This window comes from Aquarana catesbeiana, linkage group LG03 (genome assembly GCF_042186555.1).
Source record: "Aquarana catesbeiana isolate 2022-GZ linkage group LG03, ASM4218655v1, whole genome shotgun sequence".
NCBI classification, from domain to species: domain Eukaryota; kingdom Metazoa; phylum Chordata; class Amphibia; order Anura; family Ranidae; genus Aquarana; species Aquarana catesbeiana.
In genome coordinates, this window is record NC_133326.1 from 587,344,246 (window position 1) to 587,357,484 (window position 13,239).

A 13,239-nucleotide genomic window follows, 5' to 3' on the forward strand; every position below is an offset into this window, starting at 1 on the left:
AAAAATGCCAAAGCTCAAAAACGCCAGACAACACTGCATGAAAACGCGCAACAAAACGCCGGAAGAAACGCTCAAAAACGCTACGCTCAGGTGTGAATGCAGCCTTATTCTCATGGATGTATTTTTCCCCATTTAAAATAAACTTTTCATGCAAGAAATGCAGGGCTACCAGATAGTTTTGTATTGAGCCATGGACCTCGCTTTCAGGAACAGTCGTGCTCTCCTGCACATTCCTACGGTATCTTGAGACCCATGTGTCCTGTAAAAAGAGGTGGCATCAATGGCTCATCCAGAACCTAGGAACCAAGCAATAATTTTGATGAAAAGTTGTTTTTTTTGGGTGCTTTATTTATTCTTTTTGTTTAATAAGTATTTTTAGGAGATAGTGTGCTGTTAATAACGTAAACCTTGCATGTTAATTCAGGGTCCACTGTAAGGGCGGTTTAATACTGCGCCACGGTTCTTTGGTCAAGGCACCCGCACGAAAGCCGAGGGTTAGCTGCGCTTTCCTATAGACTTCTAATATGTCCCGCAGTTTGGTGCCCTACCAGAAAGTGCTCCAAAACTGCATGCATCAGTTTTGGTGCGCTTTCTATAAGCAAACCAAGACCCCGGGACATAATTGAAGTTTATGCGAAGGAGCAGCTAACCCGCACTAAAAGCGAGGATTAGCTACGCTTTTAGCTAAAGTGCAGCAGGCCAGTATAACCCTACCCAGAGTGAGTGACCTCTGAAACCCCAACCGATCCTGTCCTCATGGTTGAAGATTAGTGACTTGTACTGAAGTCAGTTAGCATCAGCCAGGCAACTAGCATCAGCATTAAACAAAGACCACCTCCATTTTATTCTTGTGAATTATCTTTTTTAGTCCATCACTTGATTGATGTCATTGTCTTTGTATTTTGTAAAGAATGTGCGTGCCTAGCCTTCCGCACCCCCAGTCTCAGCAAGAACCACATATTCCACCTCATAAAATGTCTGTAGATATGGAATATGTCAGTACATGATTGCAGTAGGTAAAAGATGCACCAAGTAATGTGTTTAAGAGTGATTATTTAGTCTTGTATTGTTTGCCTCTAATACTTAACAGATAGTCAAAAATCTTATTTATGTTTATTTTTTTACGTACTAATGAGTATATCCTGAAAAATTTACTTCTGCTTATCCACTATATTAAAATGTATTTCGATATCAAATAGGGCACTGCAAAAGGACCTATATACTTTGGCTCTTAAAAAAAAAATGGTGAAGAAAAAAAAATATTCTTTTTTTTTTTTTTTGAGAGACGGGGGCAGTGTAATACATGAAATAGGATTTCGGGAGCACTGGGGGGGTTACTAAAACTGGAGCAGAATGAATCAAACAGCCATGCATAGTAATCTATCAGCTTCTAAAGCGGAGCTAAACTCTGCAAGATACTCACTTCCAACCTCCACCAATGCGACAGGTTAAATACCTCACCAGCCATTGTCATCTTCATCTTCTCCCTGGGCTACTTTTTCACACGCCAGGCTTTTAGGCTCTTGATTAACCAGTGGGGAATGACGTGCATGCACATGGGAGTCATTCATTCTGGCTTAGCTGCCGTGTCTTGAAAATGCAGGCTGATCTGCACATGTGCAGCTCAGTGTACATTCAGTAGAAGACTGCAGGCAGGTAAGTGTGCCTTATTGCAAAAGAGACATGCTATGCTATTTAAATTGAAGGTTTGATTTTGCTTTAACCACCTAAAGACCGGGCCTATTTTTCCAGACTCGGTGTTTCCAAGTTAAAATCATTTTTTTTTGCTAGAAAATTACTTGGAACCCCCAAACATTATATATATTTTTTTCTAACACCCTAGAGGAAGAATATGCAATTAGCGGACCTCCAGCTGTTGCAAAACTACAAGTCCCATCATGCCTCTGGGTGTCATGCTTGTGGCTGTCAGAGTCTTGCTATGCCTCATGGGATTTGTAGTTCTGCAGCAGCTGGAGGTCCGCTAATTGCATATCCCTGCCCTAGAGAATAAAATGGCGGTCGTTGCAATACTTTCTGTAACACCGTATTTGCGCAGCGGTCTTACAAGCACACTTTTTTTTTTTTTTTTTTTTTTTTTTTTTTTTGGAGAAAATACACTTTTTTTGAACAAAAAAATAAGACAGCAGTAAAGTTAGCCCAATTTTTTTTTATATTGTGAAAGTTAATGTTACTCCAAGTAAACTGATACCCAACATGTGATGCTTGACCCCAAGAACACCATCCCCACCGCCAAACAAACATGGAAGTGGAAACATTATGCTTTGGGGATGTTTTTCTGCTATGGGGACAAGACAACTTCACCGCATCAGAGAGACAATGAATGGGGCCATGTACATTCAAATCTTGGATGAGAACTTCCTTCCCTCAGCCAGGACATTGAAAATGGGTCATGGATGGCTATTCCAGCATGATAATGACCCAAAACACACGGCCAAGGCAACAAAGGAGTGGCTCAAGAAACAGCACATTAGGGTCCTGGAGTGGCCTAGCCAGTCTCCAGACCTTAATCCCATAGAAAATATGTGGAGGGAGCTGAAGCCTCGAAACCTTAATGGTTTGGAGAGGATCTGCAAAGAGGAGTGGGACAAAATCCATCCTGAGATGTGTGCAAGCAAGCCTTGTGGCCAATTACAAGAAACGTCTGACCTCTGTGATTGCCAATCAGGGTTTTGCCACCAAGTACTAAGTCGTGTTTCAGGAAGGGGTCAAATACTTATTTCACTTATTAAAACGCAAATCAATTTATAACTTTTTTTTTTAAATGAGTTTTTTTGGATATTTTTGTTATTCTGTCTCTCACTGTTAAAATAAACCTACCATTAAAATTATAGACTGATTATTTCTTTGTCAGTGGGCAAACGTACAAAATCAGTAGGGGATCAAATACATTTTTCCCCTCACTGTACTCTTGATTCCAAACACCTCTTCCTACCATCCTGCAGTGTAATGGAGCAAAGTCACAGTTTCCTTTATGAGCAACTTAGAGGAACATCTTGCCCTGGGGACAACACATTTTCCTTAATCATTATCGTCTTGTACACTGGTGCCTTTACTGCTCCTTTTGAGTTTTTTCTGCCTTTGCAGCCTTTGAAAGTGGATCTGACTTCTGAAAGTGTTGTCTCCACCTGAACTGCTAATAACCGATAAGACAATGAAGATATAAATAAAATTATGACTCAAGAAGTTTGCTCACCAAGAGAGAGTCATTAAAGCTACTTTCACACTGAGGCATTTTTCAGGTGCTAAAGGGCTAAAAATAGCGCCTGAAAAACGCCCCCCTTGCTAACCCAGTATGAAATCCCGAGTGCTTTCACATTGGAGTGGTGCGATTGCAGGACGGGAAAAAAGTCCTGCAAGCAGCATCTTTGGGGTGTTGCGGGAGCGACGAATACACCGCTCCTAAAACGCTCCTTCGACAGCGGCGATTTGCAGACGCGTTTAACCCTTTTTCGGCTGCCAGCGGAGGGTTAAAAGCGCCCCTAAAACAGCGCCGCTAGAAATAGCGGTGCTTTACCACCGATGGGCCCCCCCCTGCCCCAGTGTAAGTCCTGTTATTGAACTGAAGTTTCCATTGAGCAGCAGTGGGTTGGTTTGGGGATGTCCAGTCTATACCCATATATTTAGTTATTCTGGGTATTTGGGGTAACAAAGGGCAAACATCACTTTAACATTACATTTTATGGAGAGGTGGATAACTTATGCTACCAGCAGCTAGCAGGTCTCCACTAAGGTAATGCTCTTGCATATTGTGTTACTAAAAAGTGATGTGTGTTTGTGTCATCTACAATTTGTTATACAAATTCAAACTTTAATTCATATAAATGGTGTTTTCCTGTTATGCAATATCTTACAATGTTAGAAGTTGTGCAATCTGTTTGCTGCTTCCAGCAGAGTAATTCTATAAAGTTTTATTCGACTTATAACCACACAGAATAGCAACTGTACCCATCAATGTTTCTATTTAGTTTTAAACAAAACTACAATTTGGGCTTTGAAGTGACCCTGACAAGCACATAAGTTAAATTGTGTGATGCCTCACTTGGTATGTGAAGTACAGGTAGGGGTGGGTACCATCATCCTAATTAAGTTTGTAGAGAGAGGGGCGGGTTAACTTGGGCTACTCCAAACAATGATACCCAGTAACATCTGTGGTGATGAAAGGACTATCTCGGTACCCAGTAATTGGAAACGAGTAATATTATATTAAAAAATATACATTTATTGGAGAATATACATAAAATACAATCACAACAAGACAAATGGAAGAATTGTTGTAGAAAGTAGCATTGGATTAACAATTATATGCTCTAAAACCCATCTGATGGATGGGAACAAATTGATGCAGGTAGAGATGATTCCTCAACAAGTTTTGCGACATGTGTCGCTTCTTCAGGAGGTGTCAACCAGAGCATCTAAAAATAGACAGATATGGTCTCATAGTTACATAGATATTACACAGATTTTTCACCTTAATTATGGCTAAGCTACCATATGAAACAAAATTGATGGAGTTTAATGAAAAACAATGTAACTCACCAATGGAAACCCAAAGAGGGCATCAAACAGCTATTGAGACACCCTGAGGTGTCTCACACCGGGTGGACACGGGAGGCAATAAACATGGAGCTGGCTAGAATTGTATAAAAAGAGGATCTATATGTAACGGTGATGTGGGATCCACACTCGAGCACACACACGGGAATTGAGACAAAGAAAAGAAAAGTAAAAGAAAAGAACAGGGGAGAAATAGGGAACAGGAAAAGGCAGGAGGGGAGGGAGAAAGGGGGAGGGGAAGGAGGAAGGGGGGAAAAGGAAGAAAAAGGGGGGAGGAGAAAAGGAGTGCGAGGGAGGGGGGTGCAGGGTAGGAGGGGGAAGGGAGAGGGGGAGGGAATGGAGAAAAGGGAAGCGAGGAAAAAAGAATGAAGAGGAGCTGAATGGAACAGTAGTGATAAGACATTGCCAGGGGAATAAAGTGGAGGTGGGACAAACCAAAATAGTGTGCAAGGAGTAAAGCTGGATGGTACCCACCCTATAATATCCTTGGTTAAATCTGGCACCCGGGAATGACAGCACACTGTATTGGCTCGCAAAACTGGGTTAATAAAGCCCAGACAAGAGGGAGCAAGATAACAGCAGTATAGTTGACTTGTGAGTTGAACAGTGGCCAGTTTGATCTAAAAAGAACAGAGTGGAAACAAGATAGTAAGTATTCACTATAAGTAGTCAGCATGGAGGAAAGAGTCCACCTCAAGCGCCCTGTGAGCCAGGGACTTGGGCCGTCAGTTCTTCCTCAAAGGGCTTACCTTAGGTTGTGTTTGTCAAAGCGAGCATTCCCGGGTGTGAGCCGTTCCACTAAAGGCAGCCAAAGCTGCCTTTATAAGCCTCCAACCAGGAAGACGTCAGTGGCCGGCCCGTGCCGGGTATCAACGCCATCGGGTCCGCCGCTCCCAGTGTGCATGCGTCAACATGTAGATGCGCACGCAAATAATCCCCATCGTCGTGGAAACCACACAGACGGGAGAAGCAAGGGGAGGAGAGGCAGACGCGTTTTAACCCTTTATCGGCCGCTAGCAGGGGGTTAAAATTGCGCCACTAAAATGGCGCTAAAAATAGCGGCGCTTTACCACCGATGCCCCCCGCACCAGTGTGAAAGTGCCCTAAGTCATGTTATTGAACCGAAGTTTCCATTGAGCAGCAGTGGGTTGGTTTGGGGATGTCCAGTCTATACCCATATATTTAGTTTTCAGGGTATTTGGCGTAACAAAGGGCAAACATCACTTTAACATTATATTTTATGGAGAGGTGGATAATTACTAAGGTAATGCTCTTGCATATTTTGTTACTAAAAAGTGATGTGTGTTTGTGTCATGTACAATTTGTTATACAAATTCAAACTTTAATTCATATAAATGGTGTTTTCCTGTTATGCAATATCTTACAATGTTAGTAGTTGTGCAATCTGTTCGCTGCTTCCAGCAGAGTAATTCTATAAAATGTTATTTGATTTATAACCACACAGAATAGCAACTGTACCCATCAATGTTTCTATTTCGTTTTAAACAAAACTACAATTGGGCTTTGAAGTGACCCTGACAAGCACATGGGAATGTTTACTTTTCACACTGCCTGCGCCACAGAACTCAACTCACACATTATAATATCCATAGAAAGTACAGGCCGGCAACTTGACAGCTTCTCCATAGAAAATGTTTATTTAAGCATTACAGCAGTAACATCATCCAAAAATGCTGACGAGATTTTTGGATGATGTTACTGCTGTAATGCTTAAATAAATATTTTCTATGGAGAAGCTGTCAAGTTGCCGGCCTGTACTTTCTATGGATCTTTTGTGAGCTTAATTAGCCAGAGCACCGACTACTCTACACACCAATTATACTAAATAGCGGTAGAGCTTGGGGCAGTTTTTCTCTTGCCACATTATAATATGACAGTGCTAGGCCCTGCCACTGTATGAGTATAGGGAAAAGCGACATAGAGTTTGCACAGGATGTGAGTGCGGGGATCTTAAGGGTTGTATTTAAGTGGAGAAGACTGGGCTTTCAGGTTTTTCTCTGAGTTTTTTGTAATTCCGGATCAGGGTCCAGAGTCTGAAGGCTTCAAAGAGTCTTGGCTGGGACAAAGCCTTCAGTCCTGTGTCCAGGCCTTACTGGAGACCTGCAGGCTGTATAAGTGTGCAAGGCCTGGCCATATATGCTCTTGTTAGAGACAGAGGAGCTGAACTCAAGAGACAGCACTCCATGCTGATGGAGAGATTCTATGGCCATAGGAGTCATATGAGTGGGAAAGTTGAGGTAGCTAAGTGAGTTTGGGAGACTGAGAGAGCCGGAAAGACTGAGTAAGTCCAGGAGACTGAGGGAATTTGGAGATCTCAGAAAAGAGAGCCTGAGGTGTCAGGAGAACACCTTTCGAGAGGCCATGGAGTGGGCCTGTGAGCGGTGTGCTACAACTGAAAGGCTGAGTGAGCCACGAAAACCCAGGGAGTCAGGAGAGCTGGGGGAGACAATCTGAGGGACCAATGAGAAGAGCAGTGGTGCTGTTGAAGAGGGAGTCGGGTGGATTGGTATTTTCATTATCCTAATGCTTCATGGTGTAATTTTCAGTATCCACTGGTGTGGACAATAGAGCTGCACGATTAAGCGTTAAAAATTGAGATTGTGATCTTAAAGAGGAACTGCAGTCTGCTCACATAATTTATAATAAAGACATCTTTGCCATTCTGAAGCTTCCCTCCAACCACTTTGCATATTATTTTATATATATATATTGTGATTCTGTACTTTCCAAATATACTGCAGAAATCTCCTTCCACTTAGTCTGGCTGCATCCATTTTAATTGTGGGCAGCTGAAGCTGCTGCCTGTTCACTTCCTGAATTTACACAGAGGCACACCTCCAGCTCTGCAGCTCTCATTGGCCCTCTTATGACTCATCCACCCTCCCTTCCTGGCAAACTCTCACAAGAGTGAGAGAGACAGAGCTGTGCATGATGTCATAAGCCTAGGCCTTTTACCAGGCAAGAAAGAGGTAGTGGGCTGTATAAGGTATTTACTGGCAGAAAAAAAATGTTTTACTATCCAAAGTTAAAACAACAAGGACAGAAGATTTAATAGATGGAAAGAAGAAAAAAATGACTGAAGTTTGCTTTAATACAGCATTTCCCGATTCAGTGCAGAGAGTTCTCTGCTCACAGCTGATAGCTGTCAAAAAAAAAAACAAAAACAGGCAGCCTGCCAAATTTATCACAACATTCCTCAGGTGTAGATAAAGAGAAACATTGTAATTAGTGGTGCACCGAAATTTCGAAAAAAAAAAAGGGGCGGGGCCATCCCGCTGGGTGCCACACATGTATCATCCCAGCGCGCACCTGTCAGAGTCTCGCCTCCCTCCTGCTCTTCTCACATCGTTACAGCATCTGCACGGCGATTCAAATCCAGCTCTGACACAGCGTGAGATCGCGCTACCGGGCACTGGCAGGCTGTATCTCATGGGCACTGGCAGGCTGTATCTCATGGGCACTGGTAGGCTGTACATGATGGGCACTGGCAGGCTGCGATTCAAGGGCACTGATAGGCTGTACATGATGGGCACTGGTAGGCTGTACATGATGGGCACTGGCGGGCTGCATGTTATAGGCACAAGCAGGCTGCTGCATCTGATGGGCACAGGCACTGGTGAGGCTGTATGTAGGGCACAGGCAGGCTGCTGCATCTGACTGACTGGTAGGGTGCATCTGACAGGCACTAGTGAAGCTGCATTTGATGGTCACTGGTGAGGCTGCATTGATCTCTTGTATCGTGTCTGCAGTCTCTGACCATCTCCTGTATCATGTCTGCTGGAGGTGCACCGAATAGAAATGTTGCTAATACTATTAGCAATGTGTTTGAGTTTAAGTAAGAGATTGCAGACACGATACAAGAGATGGTCAGAGACCGCAGACTGCATTTTTCTTGACCTTTCTTGCACTAAAGGTACCAATAATGGCCAACAATAAATTCATATTATTTTAAATTGATGATATTAATTAAGTCGAATATAATACAATTGTATATAAAAATATAACTATTTTTTAAAAACTGTCATTTTTGGTATCGGTTTCAGTTCTTCGGCCTAGTGCATCCTTCATTTTCGGTTTCGGCACCAAAATTTCCATTCGGTGCACACCTAATTGTAACATTTAGTTCTTTTAGATCAAAGGGAAGAACTTCGATCTGTAAATGAGGTCAGTTTAACCACTTAAAGACTAAACCTTTTTCTAATGCTGGCCATACACTATAGGAAAAATCGGCTGAAATTTGGTCATTTGGCCGGTTCGTTTGTTTTTCGGCCAGTTAATGGGCACAAAATCGAAAATTGTTGGGATGTTTTTGAGCCGAAAAAACGAAGGACAAGTTTGGAAATTGGAACGATAATTTGAAAGGTTAATGTGCTTCCCGTCCGAACTGTGTGCACTAGGTATATGTAAAAAAAACTAGCAAAAATTTCATTTATGTCCACTGAACGATTTATGGTCATTACATGATGGCACTATTGTTTGCTCTCCCGAATGTTCGTTTCTCGAAAAAAGGTTCGGCCGATTTTTCGTATAGTGTATGGACAGCATGACACTTGTTGCTTACAAGTTAAAGTCAGTAATTTTTGCTAGAAAATTACTTAGAACCCCCAAGCATTATATATATATTTTTTTTAAGCAGAGACCCTAGAGAATAAAATGGCAGTTGTTGCAATATTTTGTCACACTGTATTTACCGCTACAATCGTGAGCTTTATTCTAAGCAAAAAAATTGTGATTCCCATTTTAGCCAGAATCGTGCAGCTCTAGTGGATACTGTATTTTACATAAACGTTTGAAGTGAACTCCTAGCTTTTAGGGGTGTTTTTTGGTGCTGTAAATTTCCTGTTTAGAAGAACAGGTAAACTGAATTCTGGGAGCATTGACCAGACATTATGCATGCACTAACATTTCAGCTTTTATAGTGTACAGGCCCATAATGCTTCATTTCCTGTGTATTACAGCTGGAAGGCTATAAGTTGCCGTTGAATGATTTCATTTATTTTATTATATTTGTTTATTTAAAAGAACACTTGGGTCACTAATAGGGCAATGTAAAATTCTGTGACTGATTTAATTTCAGTTTACTGAAGCGGTGTGGGTAAAAGATAAAATCTACAGGATGCTACTTGTTTCTTTTTGCCGTTGTAATAAACTTGTGTGTATCAATGTAAATGTATACATGTGTTTTTATTTTTTTTTTTATTATTAGGAATTTCTTTTGAGAGGAGCGAATGATGTCCAGCTAGCATTATGCAAATGGTGACCCAGAGAAAGGTAGGACTTTCTTCCTAAATCTAATCTCCAAAATGCCCCCCCACCCCCCCCAGTCCCCCATTGCACTTTCCTGAGCCCGATCTTGGTCCAGAGCTGTGCCAAAAAGCAGCTCCCTCTCTCCCTCCTCATAGGCTCAGAGACAGAAGCAGGAGTCATTGGCTCCTGCTGCTGTCAATCGCAGCTTTTGAACAGAGAGTGGGTGACGGGGCTGAGCCATGCTCTGTGTGCCAATGCACACAGAGCACGGCTGTGAAATGTAATTGGCCCCTCAAGCACTGCTGCGGGTTTCCTCCACCTTCACATATACCCAAAATTGATATCGCATATCTGAAACATTGAACAATTTTGTTTAAGATGTTTGATCCTAAGCAACTGATTGGAAATGTTTCTTTTAGGGATGCTCCGATTTAGCATTTTTATCTATCGACGAGTACCAATACGTTCGGTGAAGAACCCGACGATACCAAGTACTGATACTTTGCGGTGCAATTTGCATCCATGCAAAATGAATGGGCACAAAACGCACTGCAAAGAATTGCATGTCCTGTCCAAATCGCATGCGGTTTTCCCACCACTCCTGTGGGAACCCAGGCTTGTCGTAGTGATTTCAACCTGGGTTCACACAGGAGTGGTGCGGGAAATTGCATGTGATTTGGACAGGAATCGCACTGCATTCCTGTTCAAATTGCATGTGGTTATTTGCAGTGTGATTTGTGCCCATTTATTTTGCACCGCAAAGTATCGGTTTCGGTATCTGGAGCATTTTCCTGAGTATGAGTACTCAAGTAAATACTTTTCTTTTATAGGAAAAGGCAGTGGTTTGCTTTATATACATCACTGGTTCTTACAGCTACTCAAACTCCAGTTTAAATAAAAATACAACAATTTAAAAAAAAAGACTACAACCTCAATTCCAATAAAGTTGGGATGCTGTGTAAAATTTCAAATGCATATTTTATTCACAGTAGAAAATAGAAAACATATCAAATGTTTAAAATGGGGGGGGGGGGAAATGTAATTTAGAAAGTGATGACCGCAACATCTGAAAAGAGTTGGGACAGGGCAACAAAAAGCTGGCAAAGTAAGTGGTGCCTATAAGGAAGAGCTGAAAGAACATTTTGCAGCTAGTTAGGTAAATTGGCAACAGGTCAGTAACATAATTGGGTATAAAAAAAGGGCATCTTAGAGAGTCAGTGTCCTAGAAGTACAAATGAGCAGAGGTTCACCAATCTGTTAAAAGCCGCATCTAAAAATTGTCGAACAATTTCAGAAAAAATATTCCTCAATGTAAAATTGCGAAGACTTTTGAAATTTATCATCATCTACAATACATGTCATCAAAAGCTTCCAAGAATCTGGAGAAATCTCTTTGCTCAAGGGGCAAGGCTGAAACGCAATATTAGATGCCTGTGATGTTTGGACCCCTTGGAATGCTTCCAAAAATCACTGTCTGAACACTGTTCGCTGTGCCATCCAAAAATACAAGTTAAAGCTCTATCATGGAAAGAAGAAGCCAAATCTGAACATGTTCCAGAAACGTTGATGTCTTCTCTGAAGTATCCTTGCACGCAGTTTTTGAAGGAACTCAGCATATATAGGTTGTTCCAAACATCTTGGCGAACTGACCACATATCTTCTGTGAATGTAGGCTGCCTCCCATCCTTCTATCTCTTCATTTAATCTCAGACAGATTTGATTTTGAGATCAGGGCTCTGTGAGGGTCAAACCATCACTCCCAGGACTCGTTGTTTATGCAGAAGATGGTTCTTAATGACATTGGGCCTCCCTGATGGTATGGGCTGATGGGTAAATATCTGCCTGTATTTCTAAGCATTAAGGACACCATTGGTCCTTGACCAAATTTCTAATTCCATTTGCAGAAATGTTGCCCCAAACTTGCAAGGAACCTCCACCATGCTTCACAGCCCCAGCCCTTTGGCAACCAAACTGCCTCCTGCTACAGCCGAATATTGAAAATTTTGCCTCCTAAGTCCTAACACCTGCTGCCATTTTTCTGCATCTCATTTCCTATATCTTTCTGCATAGTTGTCTTTTGGCCTTGTTTCCACGTCAGAGGTATGGCTTTTTGGCCGCAATTCTTCAGTGAACACTACTTCTGGCCAGATGTCTCCAGACAGTACATGGGTATACCTGTGTCCCACTGGTTTCCACCAATTCTGTGCTGATGGCATCGCTGGACATCTGATGTCAAAGTGAAGTAAACATGATGTGTTTTTCTGAGAAAAAATGTGCAGCTCTGAAATATGATAGTAATTATAAACAGATACATGCAAAGGTAAATAGTGGCATTACCATATACAAATGATAAAGTGCAATAAGTGAATAAGTGCAAAAAATCAAGTAAAACCTTCTAGAAGAAGGAAAAAACTATTAATGCAAAATAACCACCATGTGGTGGGACAGTCCAGGTGTAACTAGAAAACAATGTCTGTTTCAGTAGTGATTATATAAAGCAATCCGTGTCCACTTAAGGAGTCACCGTGATGTGTGCATCCACCACCCAGAAGAGAGAGTAAACACTCTTACCATAATGTATGGACTCAAATGAGTCAAATAAGCATGAAGCTGGAAATGTCAGGATGATGGTCGAATCGGTGATCTCCAGGGGTTTGATACCGCAACTCTCCAGACCAACCGACCTTCTTGTCAGATTATGGACTGCAGCGTTTATAGAAAACAAGAAACCTCCACATAGTGTAAAATCGTCTTAATAAAGAATTTAGTTAAAAGGTAGAAAACTTTCAACAATTCTTAAATAATAAGCATCGAGATATCTCCATAGCAGTGATCACATAGAAATTCGAAAGGCGCAAAGTCATGTAGCGGGCTCGTACAGACCAACGCCTTTCATCCACAAAGACTTCAACTGGGGTATGAGTCCAAGTCTATTCATTGCAGATATATATAGATGAAATAATCAATCATAATTAACATACCTGTGTAGATATTGCCCGGTATGGCACCAACCCAGAACAATGCCCGGTGTGCGTTCCACTCCTCTACCGACAGCAGCGATACGCATACCAGGCAAAGAACCTGGCATGCAGGGCGCTCCTCGATCTAACAGACTACATAGCCTAGATCCACAATCTCACAATAACATGGAAGGACACCCATGCGCAGTTCCACAGGCAGTACACAGGTCAACATCCACCAGTCAAACCAGAGACGGTCAATGGAATGCACTCCAAGCCTCGCCCGATCTGACAGGTATACATCATACATGCAAACATTAACTGCTTATACCTTGGAAAATGGGAAATAAGTACACCCATGGTCTAAATTGTACTATACGGGTAATTTGCATTAGTTATGCAAAAAATAAAAATATGAAAATTATGTGTTTTTTCA

General features: G+C 41.8%; 1 protein-coding gene across 3 annotated transcripts in view; it reads left to right on the forward strand.

The window, feature by feature from the left end:
- Window positions 1–13,239, forward strand: part of SLC23A2 (solute carrier family 23 member 2) — a 308,554-nt gene that overhangs the window by 49,679 nt on the left and 245,636 nt on the right. For 2 of the 3 annotated variants that reach the window (XR_012242995.1, XM_073622040.1), the window contains exon 2: window positions 9,803–9,867. The exons of the other annotated variant lie outside the window; for it this stretch is intronic. The gene's annotated coding sequence lies outside the window, so the exon portion shown is untranslated. The remainder of the gene's footprint in view (window positions 1–9,802; window positions 9,868–13,239) is intronic. 3 annotated transcript variants of the gene reach the window in all.